Source organism: Lonchura striata, chromosome 2 (genome assembly GCF_050655825.1).
Source record: "Lonchura striata isolate lonStrDom1 chromosome 2, ASM5065582v1, whole genome shotgun sequence".
Classification (NCBI taxonomy): domain Eukaryota; kingdom Metazoa; phylum Chordata; class Aves; order Passeriformes; family Estrildidae; genus Lonchura; species Lonchura striata.
Window position 1 is genome coordinate 64826848 of NC_140704.1, and position 19434 is coordinate 64846281.

At 37.6% G+C, this 19434-nt stretch overlaps 1 long non-coding RNA gene across 1 annotated transcript in view; it reads left to right on the forward strand.

Moving 5' to 3' along the window:
- LOC146768280 (uncharacterized) overlaps positions 1 to 16969 on the forward strand; it is a 67361-nt gene extending 50392 nt beyond the window's left edge. The window contains exon 4 of the long non-coding RNA XR_014952705.1: positions 1492 to 16969. This is a non-coding gene — a long non-coding RNA (uncharacterized LOC146768280). The remainder of the gene's footprint in view (positions 1 to 1491) is intronic.
- The last annotated feature ends 2465 nt before the right edge of the window (positions 16970 to 19434 follow it).

The window sequence follows — 19434 nt, forward strand, 5'->3', positions numbered from 1 at the left end:
CTGTGACCACTTCCCCTGGGGAGCCTATTCCAGTGCCCAACCACCCTTTGGGTGAAGAACCTTTTCCTGATATCCAACCTAATCCTCCCCTGACATAACTTTAGCTGTTCCCTCAGGTCCTGTCACTGGGCAGCACAGAGAAGAGCCCAGTGCCCGCCCCTCTGCTTCCCCCCTTCTGTCAGTGCAGAGGCCAGAGGCACAGAGGGTATATTTGCAGAGCTTTCATTTGTAAGAAATGTCTTTCCAGCAGAGGACACAGAGAAGAGGTGAGGTGGTTGACCACTTGGGAAATCTGTCTGACGCTCTCATGCAGCCAGCCAGTGATACCATGGTCTGTGTTAGTTCTCAGATCTGTGTTGCTCCATTTGGGAGTCAAATTCAATTTCACTATTAAAGGATTCATACATATTATTATGCAGCACGGTACTGGTACTTGATGGGGAGGATGAAAGCTAACTCTTTTTCTAATATTTTAAGGCTGTAGAGGCCAGACAAAAGGGGTGTTTTGACTGACCTAATATGCACTGGATTTTAGCCTATAAGTGTGAATGCAGTAAGAATTCTGGACACACTGAGGGCTAAGTTATCTGGAAAAAAATTTGACATAAATTGTAAATATGAAAATTTCCAGGAATATATGGATGTAAGGGCTATTTCTTTTATTTTCATTTTTTTAGAGCTTTGAATTTATAATTGAATTTAAACAGCTCTCTTGCACAGGTGATTCTCAAGTGAAAACTATTTTGTTTGAGAGCTTTGGACCAGCTAACTTCTTGAACATAATTTTAAAATTGGTTTCTTTTTACTCCCTTGACTTGATTCTATAAGAACTGGTGCAGATTATTATATAACTCTTATTAAGTGTTCAGGAAACTGAACAAAGTTTTTAACAAAGTGTATTTTTTGGAAAATTTTTCTTTTTATCAAAGTGTATTTTTTAGAAGAAAAGGTGCCCGGTGGTGGTGTCTTTTTTTTTTTTTTTTTTTTTTTTTTTTTTTTTTTTTTGTCTGGTTTATTTGTAGCAATCTTTGCATTGACTAATGCTTGAATAAATCCCATCTGTACTATCTTTTTTTTTTGGTGAGGAGCCTTCAGTCAAATATCAGGTCCCAGCAGTGATAAAGTGTTAAATAGGTTATGGATGAACAAAAAACCCCAAAATATTTCCAGTGATTTTCCTTGCTTTCCTTCTAGGCACTCATTCAAGAGGCTGTTAGTAATTTGCTCAGCAGTCTACACGCATGCAAGGATAGGAAAATAAAATTTTATCAGAGCTCTTTGCATTAAAAGTGACTTTCTTCCCTGTAAATAATGTCACAGAACAGTGAAATAAAATTTCTGAGAAAGCTGTCTCTAGTAATAGAATTGTGGTGGAGTCAACTCACTCCAGAAATGTCACAGAACCTGCATGAGGGAGGTGGAGCCACTGGGATACTGCTAAATTCCTTCTGGTATAAATCACCAACATTAACATGAGATTTTCCTAAACAGGTGTTTCCTCTTCTTCCTCCAGAAGATGTTGTTAACCATGCAGATGTCCTTTGAGACCAGCACCTACTAACATGTATTGGGTATGTTCTTTTACTATAGGGAGCTATAAAATTGTAGGAATATAAATTCTTCTGCTAGAGAGTATTACCCATATTAAATGATTTCTTTATAATTCAGAAAAAAACCTAATGCACAATTGCCACTGCTATCTCTTGTGCAAACCCTCAGCTACAACAAATAAGTCTGTTTTACTACAGAATTAAGTATTTCAGTGGATAGTTAAAGTTAATTTATCTTAACATTCTTATAATATAAACATACAGAATGACTGAAATGGAGGGAAGAACATTCTAGGTTGCAATGGTTCTTTTTAGTTATTTATGCTCACACTATATTTTTTAGTATATTTAGCTGCAGAAACAGTAGTTTTTTAAATAAACACTGCCTGGAACTAGGAGCAAAGGGCAGCAGATTTTGACAAGGCATTTACATTTTTTTTCCAAAAAATGACTCAGTAGTTTGCATTCACCAGGATTAAATGGGTTTTTTTCCTAAATAAGCCATCACATTCAAAGTTGATTTGTTCCAAGGAAAAGAGCTGAAATTAGTTACTGACATGCAATAACTCATTTCTTATTTTACCAACAGTAATTAAATTGCCTGGAACTGTTGTCATTTAACAGCTTATTAATTGACTAATGTGCATTACTTGCACGCAGGCTATAGGTAAAATCCAAGGATTAGGAAAGGAAGAAAGCAGAAGGAAAAAAAACCTTGCTGCTTTTTGTGACCATCACAGATGAATGATTATTTTATTTCTTAACAGAGTGTCATTTTTGCAAACACTAATAGGTTAGATTTTAAAGATGCAATTTCGCCAGCAATAGTCCTAAAGAAGGAAATGGTAGTTAACTAGTAATTCTTTGGAGAGGAGAAAAATGAATAATTGGTTCTGCTTTCTTTTAACCATATGAAGGTTGTATTTCTCCTTCTTCCTTAAAAATCAATGATTTCTGCTTGGATCAGTATTTACATTATAAAATTCCTTCCTCTAATCCTATGATTGGCCAAATATTCTGAAATTTTCCTCCTTTTGTTCCACCAACATGGAAAGAAACTTTGTCACATGCATCAGGGAGTCTCAGCCTAATAGAACTACACACAAAAGTGGTTATAGGCAAGTTCAGCAGCTTTGATTGTGTCCAGTCAAATATGATACATTCCTGTGCTGCATTAGTGGCCTATGTGGGGGAAGAAAATCAATGAGGTCAACATCTAGGTCCCAGCTGAGAATAATCCATTTCATAAAAATAAACTGAAAAGTTCTCAGTCATCCCAGTAAACTCTAATTTATAGTGTTGGAAGCTCCTAACAGAATCCATGACTGTGTACAGACAGGGAAACATAGGTCAAGTTTTTAAAGGGAGAAATGTGAGATGGGATTTTCTGAATTACCTAACCATCAAGAGACTTATAACAATAGTGTCCTTCTATGAAACTTGAAATCATCAATTAGAAGACGTGGGAGGGGAAGTGAATTGGCTATGTGAGCTGCCTAAATGCGAGAGCAGCATGGAAATTCAGTCCAGTGAAGTCGCAGTTAAGACACTGATGAAAAAAAGACGAAAATATGGAAGTCATTGCATAGGGCTACTCAGAGGATGAAGGGGAATGGAATAGCTCCAGGACACAAGGCTGAAGAGATCATCCATATTACTCAGTTTATACACTATGGCTGGGAGTTGTTTGTCCAAATGCAGGAATCAATAGTGCCCATATCTCCAGCTGCTTGGCTCTGTGGGTCTGTGATAAAAATCAGGTGATTCTTAGTACTGTTTTTCCTTTTTTAAGGCACTGTAGGTGAATTGTAAGCACTCTGCAAGTGCTTACTTTCCTGCATTGAGTAGGAAGGGAGTCTGTACCAACAGATGGGATGTAGGGACTTCCACTGTGGATCTGTGAAGTGGAAGAAGATTAATCCCATATGGAAGTACTTGCCTATGGGGACTTGGCCACATGCTTGGTTTTTAATAAGTACTTGGCCACTGAACCTGCACCAGGCCTAAAATATGGTGGTGGTTTTGGGGTCACCATCATTCCTGTTGTTCAAAAGCAGGCCACAGGTAAAGTGAAGCCTTCAGATTCCTATGATTGTGGTGCAGAGAGAAGGAAAAAACACCGGGTTTGCAGTCAGACTCCCTGGAATTCGTTAGGCTGTCTTTCAAAGTGCAACTTCATGTAAGTCCATAACGTGCTTGTTTTTATTTCAATAAAACAGTAATTTTGACAATAACTAAGTACGTCTGGCAGAATAGATGGAAAGGCTATGAAGCTATTAATAACATTTAGACACCTCCTGCACTGTTTTAATGCATCACAAGTTAGCACAGTATTGATTCAGTATCAAAGTTCTGAGAAACAAGCCTCTTACCAATATCTAGGATCCGATGTTGTAATTGAACTAGAAAATGTTAGATTTCCAGCATTACTGCTGAGAATTCTTCCCAATAAATGTGTGTTTTCCACTGGGGCTGAAATCACTGCAAGTGTTAGTTTTAATTTTTTTCCTTTTTGTATTTTTTCTCATCATACAGGTTCCCTTTCTCCCCTCTGTGTGTAAAATAAACATAATGGGGCCAGCTCTTGCATTTTACTACCTTGACTTGTGGGAACATCCTTTCACATACTTGGGCTAGGTAATTAAATCTTTTGTGGAAGGACTGAACTCTGTAGAAAGGAAAATGGATGGAATTAGAAAATACTGTGTAGGGAAAAACACCCAGTAGGGATCATGGGCAGAAGAAGCCTTTGTTAGGAAAAAGGAGAAAGAACAGAAAGAAAAAGAGAGCCATTGTTATGACACACATTGTTATGAAGTGCTAAGAAGAATCAAGACTTACTACTTGAAGGAGAAATGAAATAGTGTGAAGGAAGGATGAGAGAAGAATGGCTGTGTATGTAATGGCTGTAATGAGAATAGCTGTAATGAGTGGGTGTTGGTATATCAAAAACGGATGGTACACCAATTTCCATTATATGTGCCTCCTTATTTCAAGATGTCCCTCAGATTTGCATGTATCCAGCACCTTACATCTACAGCTATTAACCTCCAGAGTTTGTCAGTAAAACTGAAGAAATGCAGAATACACCTTTTTTATTTTCAAAGCTTATTTTGATTTTCCTTCTTAGGTCTAGGATCATATTAGTTTCTTTCAGGATCATAAAGGTAAGAAAAAATAGTGATTTTTTTATTTAGTATCCTTGTCTTAGTTAGATGCCGGTGGTTGCTAATTTATGCAGGGCACCTGCAGAATAGTGTCATTCTTTCTTTCCTTTTACAACATCCTGCAAGGTAAAAGGTAAAAGGCTACTTTTGTTAGACAGCAGAAGATACAGCTATGCAGAAGGGGTAAGAGGAAGGAAATAGAGAGTTAGAAATGTCACTGGCACTGCAGTAATGCCTCTTGTCAAGTTACATCAGGTAATTTATCCAAAGGATCTCAAAATTACATTTTTTTTTTCTAGTCTGTGAATTAACAATGCTGGGCATGGTATGCCACCATGGGCATTTGTCTCCCTGGTGGCTTTTCAAAGTGCCTGGATTTTCCTTATCTGAAGCTATGCTGCTTTTGGTGAGAGTAATTTATGTGTGAGAAGATATGTGGAGTGCAGGAAATCTTATTTCTGGTAGGAAGCCAAGAGTTCTTATCCCTACAGGGTTCATCACATAGTTAATGCCAAGTGGCTGAAAAGCCACAGCTGCAAGTAACTTGCTGGTTACATGTATTTTGTTCTTTGATCATTTTTCCATAGCTAATTATGTATAACAAAAATAACATGTCAAGTGTAAATAGCCTAGAAGTTATTTATCCTTTTTCGTATTCATCCTAAGTGGCTTCTAACCATGAATAAAATATGCCACAAGTGGCAAAATCTGAACCTGTAAGTACCTGTGATCTACATGTTTAGCATTTAAACTGGAAGTGACACTGGTTTCACATCACTGCACTCATCAAAATTTCAAAATCTGAAGAACTTTTGAACCTCCTATGATTTCTAAGCAAGTGCAGTCCAAAAAACATTTACTCTTTCTGACTGATTGGGCTGTAGAAGTTAAAAGAAATTTCAGTGGTTCAAATCCAGTAAAATTTTGTTCTGGACCAAATATATCAAGAAGATACAGCAATTATGAATTGTCTGGATTAAAAGTAGTTCCCAAAGTTATCTGGCATATCATCAGGCTCTGTGGTTCTTCATAATCTGCTGTCTCATTAGAGTAGCTGACAAATCTCATTGAAAAGTACTGCAAATCTGTATATCTCTCAGCTGTAGGAGCATAAGGGCAAGTACTGACAAGTACTTTCAAGAAGATACCTTAGTAAGGATGCCAACCTCCTGAGAAAAACATTAAAATAAGATTTATCTTTTGGTGGTTATGGTTAATGTCACAGAAATTTATGCTAAACCTAATTTCTTATACTGGTGTATGAACTTCTGCACTATCACACCACTTGGCTTGAGTGTCTGTGCATTCCCATTTCAGATTGAAGCAGGTTTTAGATAAATGGAGAAACATAACCTGAAATTTTCTAGTCACAGATCTGAATGTCTTGCTCTTTCAACTGCAGAAAAGCTATTCTAAAATACTTTTGGAATTTTACATTAAATTTGGCCAAATAGCAGTGATTACTTGACTCTGCCAGTGCTTGTTTCATGCTACTCATCTGTTTATGAGACATAATGCCAGTCCAGTTGCAGTGTTCTGGTAGAAGTACCTGTGCATGAGAATTCATACCTGTAGCTGTTGTTCCTGTGGTGACATAGTTCTATGTGTCCATAACATCATTATTATCCTAGACAATACCAGACATGTGCCATTGTTGCCGGGACAGGGCTCCTGTCATTTCAGGAATGGTCTGATGTGTTGTTCCAATTCAAAGTGAGGGGCTGTGTATTATTTAGTGCGCAAAGTTTAGTTGTCAGTGTGTGAAACTCACATGTTCATAAACCAACAAAGGGAAGAGCAGAGAGCATATTAACATAGGATTCAGAAATAATTCATGATGATTTAGTTTAATTTGAGTTACTATAACCCTATAGCTCCATTAAAACCTAAAATGAATGCTATTTCCTCCTGAGAGCAGAAAACAATCTGCTAACTTTTGCCGAGATGAGAGCTATTAGGGTGTACAACAAGAATGCATATAAATTACAAGTTTTATATTTGCTGTTTTTGCTAATGTTAACTTTGACTGGCAAGTCAAATTAAAAGCAAGAGGGAAAGAAAAGGAAAAACCTGCATCAGATTAAGGAACTTGCAAAGAAGTGCAATTTCTAACTACAAAACGCAAGACCTTCACACTTCAAACAATCCAAACAGGTTTTCTTTTAATGATTAGGTTTCACTTTTCCCCCCTTTATACTAAGGATGCATAGAGAGCTACAGTAGTATTTGGAAATAATTCAGTAAGCTGGGTATCTCCTTTTTTCACAACTCTGGTAACACTGGGGATGTTTCAGGTTTCCTACTGTTACTGTTTGGTGCAAGGAATACAGGAAAATTAAAGTAGGTTGAAAATTCCTGATTGAAAGCAACGTAAAACATCAAAGAAAATTTTAGGACATGGCATTGAAACTATCCTGAACACTTTTTTAATGGCACTTGCAGCCTTTTGCAGGTAAACAAATAGGAAGTTTCTTTCCATTAAGGAAGACAGATGCTGCAGAGAGTCTGTGTCTCCCCAGAGCAGCTGCTCTATCTAAGATCCAAATAGGTCATTTAAGCCCTGATCCCGGAATGAGAACTATTGGGTCAAAATGTGCCTTTCCAGGGACTAAGTAATGACCTGATAAAAGTAAAAAACAGTGATTTTTATATATACTTAAAGCATGCTTTCAGAACATGAATATTTCAGAAGAATATTTTTTTCTGCCTCACTCTATATTTGATACAAAGAGCTTCACCTTTTGCTCATTTTAACTCAGCTGATTTTTGGTCCCATAGTTCAGCTCTTTTTTCACTCAGATAGTTTAATTTACCCACTCTTTTATACACAGAGCTACTGTGTTTATGGATAGTGAAATGTTTTTCTATATGTCAAATGAGCTTTTAAAAAGTATTATACTCTGCAGGCATGCAGGGGATGATGTTTAAACATAGCTTTCTCTTGCCTAGGCTTCCAGATGATTGAATTTTGAATCTCCTATAAGGTAAAAAAATTGATTATGGACCATTTTGGATAGGGTTTGGAACATAACTCTATCGCTATCTATTGATGTGCATTACCAGAAGCATCGTAGGATGCTTCAAGGATCCAGGATGTCTTTTTAAGGAGATTATTAGATAGGGAATGGCCTAAAATTTCTAGCTTCCTTTTGAATATTTTGAGCAGGGAAGGATATTGCAGCACAAATCTTCTGGAATATTACCTTTCCCCTCTCACAGAACCTAAACCACTCATCAACATGCAGCAGGAAAAGCAACAACTGCCCATGAAGCAAGGGGCAGTCAGGAAGAGATGGCAGAGACAGGCTGAAGATTCATCTTCCTGTGGTGGCAGGGAGCTGGGGCACAGGAAGGTGATGTGGGTGGTAAGGAGGGTGGAGAGACTGCCATTTCCACTGCTCTGCATTGCCCCATCCCACATGCCTTCTCTTCCACTGAGATTTGCACAAAACCTTTTGGCTGCAGTGGCCAGCCCGCAATTAATGGCAACTCAGATGCCAACAGGAGTGAAAATAAGCTTTTTAAGATGTCTCAGAGGTGTTCAGTAGTGGAATTAAGAAAAGGCTAGATCAAAGTTGTAACTTTCCATTTTTGTTTTCCTGCATTGTCACTTGTATTTTAACCCTTTTCCTACTGAAGAAAAGATGAATTTATAGTCCTTACAGCTTTGGTCTTTCCCTTTTCATACTTAAAAGAATCAATTCCTAATGTTCTCCTTGAGTCTAAAACATTTCCCAAGTCTGTTAATTTCCTTACTGTATTATTTACAATTACAAAGTCATCAGTCTCAATTCTATCACTGGTTTTGACTGTCTCACTATTTTTTTCTTTATAGTTTCAAGTTCACTCTTTTATTGCTGAAAAATCCTAGTATTTTTATTCCTTTTCTAAATCTAACTGCTTCCAAATCCCTAGGGTTCCAAGCCAATATGTTTGGTAATGACTTTATACAATGGAAAAGGAAACAAAGCCAATTTGTGTTTTCCATTGTTGTGATAAATGCATATCTGAACTTTCAGCTGGTCTTGTCTTCAAAAAATAAAGTAACCAACTTTTCTGGGTAACACCATAGTCTGAAGAGCAGACATAGTTTTCTTTGCTTATTTTTTTGTGCTCAGTTGACTTATCCTCCACTTATTCATTTGAAAGCAAAAGTAGGAGATGCAACCATAAAATTGAAACAGAGGATTACTGTAATAATGAAATTAGAATTAGGTCCAGGCATTTGAACAAAGATTAATGTCATCCTATAGCAGGCACTGCATAAAAATCCCACAAAGAAAAGCCATGCTCCTAAAGAGAGCACAGAGGTACAGATGACTAAAAAGCCTTTGAAAATAACCATCACAAATTCAGGTTTTGAGGAAATCAAGATTTTCTCTGGAGGACACCAAATATTATCAGGGTTTTTTGTCAGGAATATTTTGTTCACATGCGTTGTAGGGTAAACCATCAGTAAAAGCTACCAATAACCCTGAATTTTTGTGTGATGTTTTCTTTCCCGTTGTCTCTTGGAGTGACTGTATTCTTCATAAGAGAGGTGTTTGCAGACTTTCCCAACTTCCCCTTTCTTCTTGTCTTACCTTGGAGTCTAAAAAAATGAGATCAGGTTTTGTTTTCTTAAGAATTCTTGTATATTCATACCCATGCTAAGACAAACTGAACAGAACACACATGTGGAACCACAAAACTGAAAAAACCCTCAAGCAAAACAGCTAAACTTCAGCAAAACTACCACCCTTACAGCACCTGCTCATGGACAAGTTTTCTGTACTAGGAGCTTCCCAATGCACAGTGTGTAAAACTCCTTATCTGGACACATTGGTTTTGGGGCAGAGCTCCCAGTGACCCCTTTAAAATCAGGGCAAATTTAGTGGTCAGTGTGTGCTGCTGTAGCCCCACGAGCAGTAGGAAAGCTGGCTGACACAGAGCAGGGTTCTGCATCCCAGCCCTGCAATGCAGCCACACAAAAGTGACATTAATAAATATGTGCTTAAGTAATAGTATAATACAAGTGTCCTCAGAGGATGAATTGTACTGAGAGCCAGTATACTGATCCTAAATTGTGCACTAAATTGGAGGCTTAAAAATGAGGAAGCTAGTAAAAAAGATGTTAAGGTGAAAAGTGAGGAAATTAAAGTGTTGCAGCTCAGCATGGGGGCTACTTAAACATCCCATAAAATGAGTAATAAATTACTACCCCTAGGAGGGGAAGAAAAAGAAAAAGAAGAAGAAGAAAAAGAAATAAGAGCAACTCAAAGAGTAGGATTGCAAATTAATAGGTATAGGTAAAGGAAAAATTCTGGAAAATTGGACTGTGTCTCTGTACCGGAAGGGAAGATCTCAGCTTATGAAGAGGATTATAATTAATGGCAGGTAAATATGAGACAAAAATGTGGGGATATTAAAAGGTATTTTGCAAAGCAAACAGCCAAAAGCATATAAGCAAATAACAAGGAATTTGTTTAAATCTACAAAGAGCAGGAAGCCTGCTAAAGCAGACAGGGCCAGAGTCAGCTAAAGGACAAAGCACTGGGAGAGGGGCAGAGGAGGAAACAGCTGTGTGGTAGCTCTCCTGGCTGCTTCTCCTGGCCATGCTCTTTCCTGACCTAGTGTCCCCTGCTCTGAATAGTTCCTTTTCTTGCCACAGGCATTCTCAAGTGATTTTGAATGTCTTTCTTTCCTATTTTTCTTTGGTCTGTGGACTTTGCTCTGTCACTGGGCACAGTCTATGTCTTGTGTTTCCAACTGTGCCCTGGAGAAAGGGATATTTCCCCAGGATTATTTAAGTCTAGAAGCATTTTGAAAATGGAATGCCTGTAAAATCCCAGACCCAAAAGGTCCTTAGGGAATTTAATCTCTATAAATGTTTTGTCAACAGTTTCTTTTACCTCTTTTGTGGCTTATATCGCAATGATTGAAATGTGGGACCATATGGTATAACATAAGATATTAAAATGATAAAGAATACACAAAGCATCCTTGCAACAGCTTTGTGCATCTGTTTCAGCATCTTGGCTAAATTCCAATATGGGTTATTAGATTCCTAAATTCCCTACTCTTTAATTGTCTCTGTGATGATGTTGAATTTTTTTCTATTCTAGTGTCCTGTGCATCTGTGCCTCAGTTTCCCAGCTGTACTGGCCTCTGATTAAAGAGCTAATTTAGGATTAACCCTTGAGCCCAGCTGCTAAATATTGCTGTATCAAAACAGTCTTTGAGAACAAATTAATGTTTTCAGCCACTCTTCTGAGTTGCTTGTATTCTGCTGGTGTCTTTGGAGGGCTGAAGTGGATATTTCTCTCACCTTTTTGAAGTGCCCTGAACAGGGCACTTGAAGAGTAAGACACTTTGCCAGAGTCCCATGTCTTAAATAAGGTGCTGCTGGCACATCATTCCCCACTAAGCACCCTTTTATATGGTGAACATCCACCAAATTCTAGCATTGAGACTAACCTGTGAAATGTAGAGGGGAAACAATTTAAAAATAATGTAAGTTTATAGCATGCAGCCTAATATTGTTCTAGTTTGTTCTCTGAATATTTTGGGAGTGTTTTGTATTTAATAAGTATAATGCTGTCTTTAAGTACTTTCTTTGCCTTAAGCTCTTAAGATACTATTCAGGCACCAAGAGTAATGGAAAATCACTACTTAACAAAGAAACCTGATTTTTAGGTGAGGTAACCACTTTATTTTGTAGGGTTTTATTCTATATTACACTATATTTAACAATAGACGTAGATCAGGGGATGAATGAAGGGAAGTAGTAGGTTAGTAAAAATGATGATAGATTTCCTTGTGTAATCATGAAAATGACATAAAGAACCTTTTCCTTTGTAGAGGAGAAAAAATAATCTGTGGTTTTGAAATGTAGCTTAAGGGAATGGCCGGTAAAAAAAGTGCTGAAAAAAGTTAGGAACATGTGCCAACAGTAACTGCCTGTGTTTGTTTTGCTTTTGGTTAAAAAGTCACTTTAAATTGGAAAAGTAAAAATTTTCATAACTGGGGATTTTGATAGTGAATGAAACTGAACTTCCAGAATTTCCACAGGTTTTGAGAAAAGTGGACTTTTTTATTATAAAGCATATGTTTTAATGCTTTGAAATAATATGTCTAATAATGCCTATGTATATATATGTGTGTCGGTATATACAGTATCCAGAGAAGGTGAGAGGAGGAAAAGTAGAACTTCCTATAACATGGTAGTCATATAAAAACAAACATTAATCAGAGTAGGTCAAAATCTCACAACAGGAAATGTAGAGAGCCAAATCATACTCCCTGTGCACCATTTCAATCCGTAACCACACTGTGCTGTGGGGAGTCCTGGGGGCAAAGGATCTTCCCACCCAGATGTTCCACAGCTGCAGCAGGACAGGCAGAACAGGCTGCTTCACTGAGGAAAGCATGGTCATGTGGGGAAGGTGTTTGGCTGAGATCTACAAAACTGTGGAAGGAAAACACTCAGGGTGGTTAACCAGCCTTCAAACCAAGGTGATCTGGAAATTTCCAGGCTTTTTATTTTTATTATTATTTTATTGTAGTTTTTTTTTTTTTTTTTTTTTTTTTTTTTTTTTGCTCTGTTGCGGGGAAAATAAATCAGAGCGGTAAGAGGCTTGAGAGGAGATCAGGTCCCTACGCTGTATTTCAGCTTACTCATTGTTCACTCATATATTTGGGTAATATTATCCCAAATATATTTTTTTTCCTAAACAGACATGACTTACTATAAAACTGGAGGCCAGACATCACTTTTTTATTTGTATCTGATCTACCTCTGAATCAGGAGTGCTTGGAAGTAGGCCACTGTTCCATCAGACAATCATATCAGAGAAAACATTTAGTTGTGCATGCAATATGTACTTTTAATGGAAATGTTTGCCTAATGCACATGATGTTGTACTACAGGATAATTATGTCTTCCCTCTTCTTTTATTTCCTGTGTTACTTCTAATGTAGACCAGACACCAAACACCCATATTGGAAGTGCATCTTCTTAGTTTATGCAAACCACATTGGTGTAACAAAACTTAAGGTAAATGCTGTTTAAAAAAAAAAATAATTACGGGATGCATTTTATTTCCTTGGCTTCTATTTCTCATGCATTGATGATTATGACTATGACTGTTAAAAATCCATTGAATATTTCTTCTGTTTATTAAATTTATGGGCTTGAAATTCCTCATAGAACTGATCAGTTCTGAGCTCAAGGAAACCTTGACGGAGTGAAGAAAAATAATAGTGAAAATATGAGTGACATAGGAAATAGGTGACGGAAGAGTATCATAGAGAAGAAAATATATTCTATCAGAATTATGCTTCTGATGGGCATTGAACCTCATGTTTCATATCTTGTGCTGCTTTTTTGACATGTCTGTCTTACCCACATAGCTGCAAATTTGTTGTCCCTACACCCTGTGGACCACGTGCTTAGCCTGTGGGAGCAGCTCAGCCAGCAATACTTGGGTCTGCTCCAACAGAAATTGTCAAATCTCCTCTCTGTTCACAGCCTGAGTACATCCCATGCTCAATGATGCCAGACTCTGGGAAAACAGTGTCTTGTCTCAGGCAGCCTGCAAGTCTGTGATGAATCGGTGAGGTTCCAGAAGACTTCAGCTATCTAAATTAGTGTTGGACTCCCCAAAATAGAAACCATCCTGCAGGTCATCATCCAATGGCTGTTATCCATCCTCAGTCCTGTTGGGCTACAGATCCTCAGTGCCTTGAAAACTCACACTGCTTTTGCTCAAGTCAAGAAGGCTGGCTGTGAAGCAAATGAAACAATTCAAATAATTTTGTGTGCTTCTTATCACCTACTCACTTTGCTCACTAGGTCTTTCACACCATAGCAGGCAGTGAACTTTTCCAAATTAAGACCCTCCTTCCTCTTTTCTGCTCCCTCCCCCTGTTATGCTTTTTATGATATGCTATGGCTAAGAGCAGCCAGACCTATGTGAGGAAGAAGAACGTGTATGAAACCCTGCAGAAGGAGATCCAGGTGATTGTGCACCTTGGGAGAAACAGCCGTCAATTTTGACACTTTTTGCTGGCATATTATGTGGTGCACATGGAAAACACCAAAAATTCAATGTTTATGAGATTTACCTGCTATTTCCAAGCTCATAATCTATGGGCACCATAACTACAAGTATGAGGATCCTTGTGGGAAGCCAGAGTCAAATGGTCAAATATTCAAAAATAAACACAGTTTTCTCAATGATGCTAATGCTTTTCTGCTGATCTCAAAACCATTTTTCTACATTATACTCAAAAAAAAAAAAAAAGAAGTTCTGATAATTTATGTTACCCAGATGTTTTAAAATTCAACAGCTTTCACTACCCATAAATTTAATAGCATTAAACACCTGCTGGGTCAGAGAAGCAGCTCTTGCCAAAACGAAAAGCAGGAGCATAGAGATACACTACTAATGTGCTCTCTTTCTTACTTTAAGAGCTAAGGCTCTGAGCTGAAGCCCAGCACAGCATTACCCCATGCAGAGAAAGTTTTTCTGCCTCTGTGCTTCAGAGTACAGGATTCATAACATTTCTAGCCTGCCAAATAATTTAAAAAATAGGGGAAAAGAAAAGTAAGTTTGGAAAGTTTTGTAAGGAGACTTTTCTTAGTCACTGGTTGAAATTCAAAAAAGGGTAATTATTGGAAACTGTGGAGAAATCTATAATGAAACATCAAAGCCTGGGGGCTCTTAGAACTGGGAAAGAAGCACAGGTTTGTGACAGTCAGTGGCACATACATCAGTCTGGGACCCACACCTGGAATGTCAGAGGCATGTGATGGGTCAGACTGCAATAAACAAGTATCTTGGTGTTGGATAAGCTTCAAAGGACAGGTTTTAAAATCTGTAGGGAAGGCTGAAAAGAAAAGGGAAATGCTGGAACAATTGAATGAGGTGGGAAGTCATTTAAGAGTACAGTTTTGGAAGGAATGCCAATGCACTAAAAGCAGGGGAAAACAATGAGGAGAGAGCTTTAACAGGCTTGGCTGAATGTAGCACATAGAAGTTTTCAGTAATGTTCTTGCAAATATAATCTTTAGCATAGTATCACTAGGTTAACATGCCTTGTATTTCTTCATAATGAGCATGTGAATGGTTTTTTATTTATAGAATAATTGCTCTTTCAGCAAGAGAATAAACAATGATTCAGAGAGGAGTGAGTGTTACCAGATTGCTGTGGGTCAGCTGCTAATAAAGAAATGAAGGAGAGGGACTCTTCTCTCCATGATGGACATTGGAGGCTGGTAGCAGGGAAGTGAGGCACATTTTCTGAAAAAAAAATTTCTAGGTGTTCCTGTGGTATTTTGGATGAATCTCCTAGGAGTCAGGCCACGTTTGCAAGATGACATTAGCAAATAAATGGAATGGAAATGTTCGAAGTTGAAGCTCTAACAGAACAAGGAACCATGTCCTGTTTGACTTCCATGAGACTGTACCAGTAAAAAACTATGTGTCTCAGACACTGTGAACAGCTTGGAGTGTGGGCTATGAGCACCATCCTCTCCCAGCAGAGAGTAGTGTACAGAGCCAAGTGATTGCTGGCTCATGCCTCAGTCCTTGCAGAAGGATTGAAGCAGTGCTGCTTTTAGGAGCAGCTGATTGACAAATCAGTGAGAACCACACACTTCAAAATAAGTAATTTGTGTGAATTAATTTTTCCAATGTAGCTTATAATGGACCTATGCTTGTATGTGGTATCGTAGTTTGATTTGCGAGAAGGAATAGACTTGAGGCTTTTTTTCAAGAAACATCTCCAGGTAGAAGCTGCAATAATAATGTTTCACAAATAAGAGGCAGTTTATGTTTTGCTTTTGGAGCAAACCAATAATGTACCCCTGACTCCAAAGGGAAATATATTGTAAATGGAAAAATTGTCTTCATCCTCTCTTACTATTTAAGGCAGTCTTTGCTGCCAGTTTATCATGAACACATAAAGGTCTAATGCAGTAGGCATTAGATTGAATAAAACTGAGAGAGCAGCTAGGACTCCAGATGTTCATTAGTGGAGTGGCTATTGTAAAAAGCCACTGAGGAACTTCATTTGTTCTCTTCCCTCAAAGATTTCCAGCCAATAAATAATTTTCAAGGGACTCATATCAGCAGATTCTGTTGTGTTTTACAAAACCTTTCCTTTTGGACACTGTGGGCCTAGTTCACCATTGGCATCAGAAAAGGAGCTCCATCGCAGGTGCCCCTACTTATGTTAGTGCTGAGTTCAGCCCCCTGCACTTGTGCATACCTACTGCAAAGGGCACTCAGGTGCAATGACAGATGGGGTCTTAAAACTTTATAGCCCTGTGTCTCAAAGCATAAGTAATAGCCAGTTTTGCATTGCTCTGATATTTTTTTAAAGTAAATTGGATTTTTTTGATTGTATTTCATTCTTTCTTTGTTAATAAAGTGTAGCAGGCATACTTACAGGGTTAGATTTTCAAATTATATAAAGAAAAGCATTCTTTTCCTCCAAACAAGATGCATTTAGTCCTGCTATTGCAGTGAGCTGCCTCCTACCATCTGCTGTTGTGCCCTACACTGTAGAGAAATGCCTTATCTGCTAAGAGAGAAATCCGGTGTTGATCTTGATGTTCTGAATTTCAGAATAGCTTTAGACATAGCTAAATAAGAGGCTGAAGACTTTTTTTTTTTTTTTAATTTGTGTGTGCATGGTAGGATGTTTGGAATGTTTTTATCACCTTAAAAAGAAGAATGGTCCTCTGGGTCACCCAAAGACGCCTACTTGTTCTCTTTTTCCAAGTCTGTTGTACTTTTTCTCGTTCTGCGCCACCATCTGTTTTTTTGCTTTAAAGTACTAACCTTGCCCTTCTTTTTTGCATAATTTCATATGTTTATTTATACAAAGAAGAGGTCCTTTTTTATTAGTAATAAACTTAGAATCAGTTTCTAACAGAGAACCAAGATGTGCTCTGTATTCTTGATCATTGGAGAATTTAACTTCAGGGATATAAATAATAACATTAACCTTAGTACCAAGCATATGAAAGTGAATTAGCTACTGGGAAAGTTCAGTGACTTTGGTTGTCATTTCCTTTCCATTTTCATAATTGCCATTTTCTGTTTAAGGTCAGTGAAGATGTTAAATGTAAAACCATGACACAGAAAAAGTTTGTCTTGCTAATTGAATATACAGTCCTCAAGTAGGGACTCTTCTAGAAATTGAAAGAATTTGTGTTTTATTCTCATTCCTGTGAAGCAATAGTTTCTCAAAGCAGCCTTAAAATATATATATATATATATATATATATATATACACACACACATATATGTACGCATATACATATATATATATATATATATATACACACACATATATGTACGCATATACATATAGGCAGAGAGAGAGATTCCTAGAAAAAAGTACATTTTCATAACTTGTCAAGTCCAAGTGAAATAATGATACATATTGTTACAGCTGTTCCTAAATAGTCTTTTTGAAAACAGAGATCAGTCAGGTAGTGAGAGGACAGAATGCTATTTTTGGCTTCTATGCCTTCATGAAGCTACTGCCTCTTATTGGCTTAAAATGGAACTAAATACCACAAACCCATCCCACCTTTCCTTTTTAATCAAAAGACCCAAAGTTTCTTGCAAGTTCAGTTTTTAGGAGCTATGCATGATGCTTTCTAATGTTTGATTCAGAAGGGTTTTTAATACAACCTAAAATTGGATTTTCTGCTACAAAAACCCCAGCTGTTACTTTTTTGTTCATTGTGTTAAAAATACATGGTACAGAGGGCACAACCTTTCCTCAGTCTTTGTTGTGACAGGTGATGACACTGCCATATGAAGCCAAATTCAGTCCTTGACTACAATGAGAGATGGGAGAATGTGCCTTTAGGGAGAAAAGCATTCTGGATCTCTCAAAAGTTTTTGATTAGGCTTCTCTTTCATTGGGTGTATTAAAACTCAAGGCTTTTCAGCTAAGATAGGAAGCCAGATGAAATACATTGAGCCATATCCTTACATTATTTCACTCAAAGCAATTGTACTGAAGCATATTTGTGGTGGTGGAAGACAGAGCCATACAAGTTCCATTCCTGACAAGTTCCTGGATCTGTCAGGGCAGATCAATTCTGTACTTTCCACAGTGTAGTGAGATTAGAGTCCTCACAACAAAAAATATACCTATGAATGTACAGACATGAAGCTTAATCAATAACTGCATTATTGTGAATAATTTCCTGATTAGTTATATACATTTAGGCCCACAAGTAGGTGAGAACTTAATGGAACTGATCCCTGGTTTCAAGACTTGTGGCACCATAACATAATTTACTGCCAAGTAGAATTCTTAAATTAGTTGTTATTTTTGAAAACAACAGATTATTTGCGCTTAACGCAATGCTAAGCCCATTTAGTTCTAGGCCCATTATTAAGCTTTTGGGCAGCACCAACTCCAAGTGGAATCCAAAGCCTCATATTAACTGTATTATCTATGCATTTCCTGGCAAAAGGAGGGCTCATAGAAAGGGCAGAATAATTGCAAAAGGAGGGAGAACTACAGCTAACCAGGACAAAATTCTCAGTGAAGAAGTGGCTTTAACTCCCATCACTTCTCAGAGCTGAGCTGTCGGTGCTGTCTCCACAGGACCCATGGTCTGGCACTCTTTCCTGAGGGCAGGGGCCCAAAAGTGTTTCTTTTAAAGGGCTGAGCCAGGTTAACTTTCATAAAGCATTACCAGCAGGTGAAATCAACCTTTAGTAAATTAACCTTGTAATTAATGTGCTCTTCCAGGTGCAAAGGCTCTTTAATCTACTATTCCCAAAGGAGGTCTGAAAACACATCTCCCATGTGGATACCTTAAATCCCAGGCTATGAGATAAAAACAGCATGACCATTCAGGTGTAGTAGTGACACACCTCAACTGGACAAAAATCAGGGGTCTGGCTCATACATAATATGTTATGAGACACATGCTCATTTATTTTGCATGCTTTGTTCTCCAGACTGTAGATGAGTGTCCTGTTTTTGATATCTGCTCTCAGAACTGCTCACATGCATTACATTACACTATAACCAAAAAAATTGCAAAAATAGTTTTGAGAGTGACGTGTACTACCTTGTTTCAGTGAATCCCCAGGGGAAAATCAGATCTGTCTCTTCAGAGTTTGAGGACACTGATAATAATGACTTACTTCACAGGAGATTGTGGGCACATTACACTTTCAGAACCAGAAAACTGTGTTTCATGTTGCCACAGTAAAGGTACAATACTGGCATATTTGCAAAAATACTTGATCTAAGGAGCTGATGTGTCCTTTCTGGTAGAAGGCACAGTCTCCAAATAAAAGGATTTGGAATTAACAAGAGAAAGAGTATTTCCAGGCTTGGTATCCCTAAGTAAAGGTTCTTGCCTTTTGAGCTAAAGCCAAATTTTTAATGACAGAAATGTGGAGGAATCACATGCACTTTTGTCCAGTCCACAGGATTTCTGAAGCTGACTACATGATTATTTAGAAAGGATTATTTTTCCTTTTTTTTGATCATCTTTTTTCTCTGGTTGATTTATCCTCCTGCCCGCCTTACACTGTCTACACTTTAATCTGTTTCTGATTTATGGTAACTATAAAAAATCTTTTACACTGAGAGATTTACTTTATTTGAATGCAAATTAAAACTATTATCTTTCAGTTACAGGCCAAAGATTGCAAAATAATGCTTGTTTATATCTTGAAAAACTAATC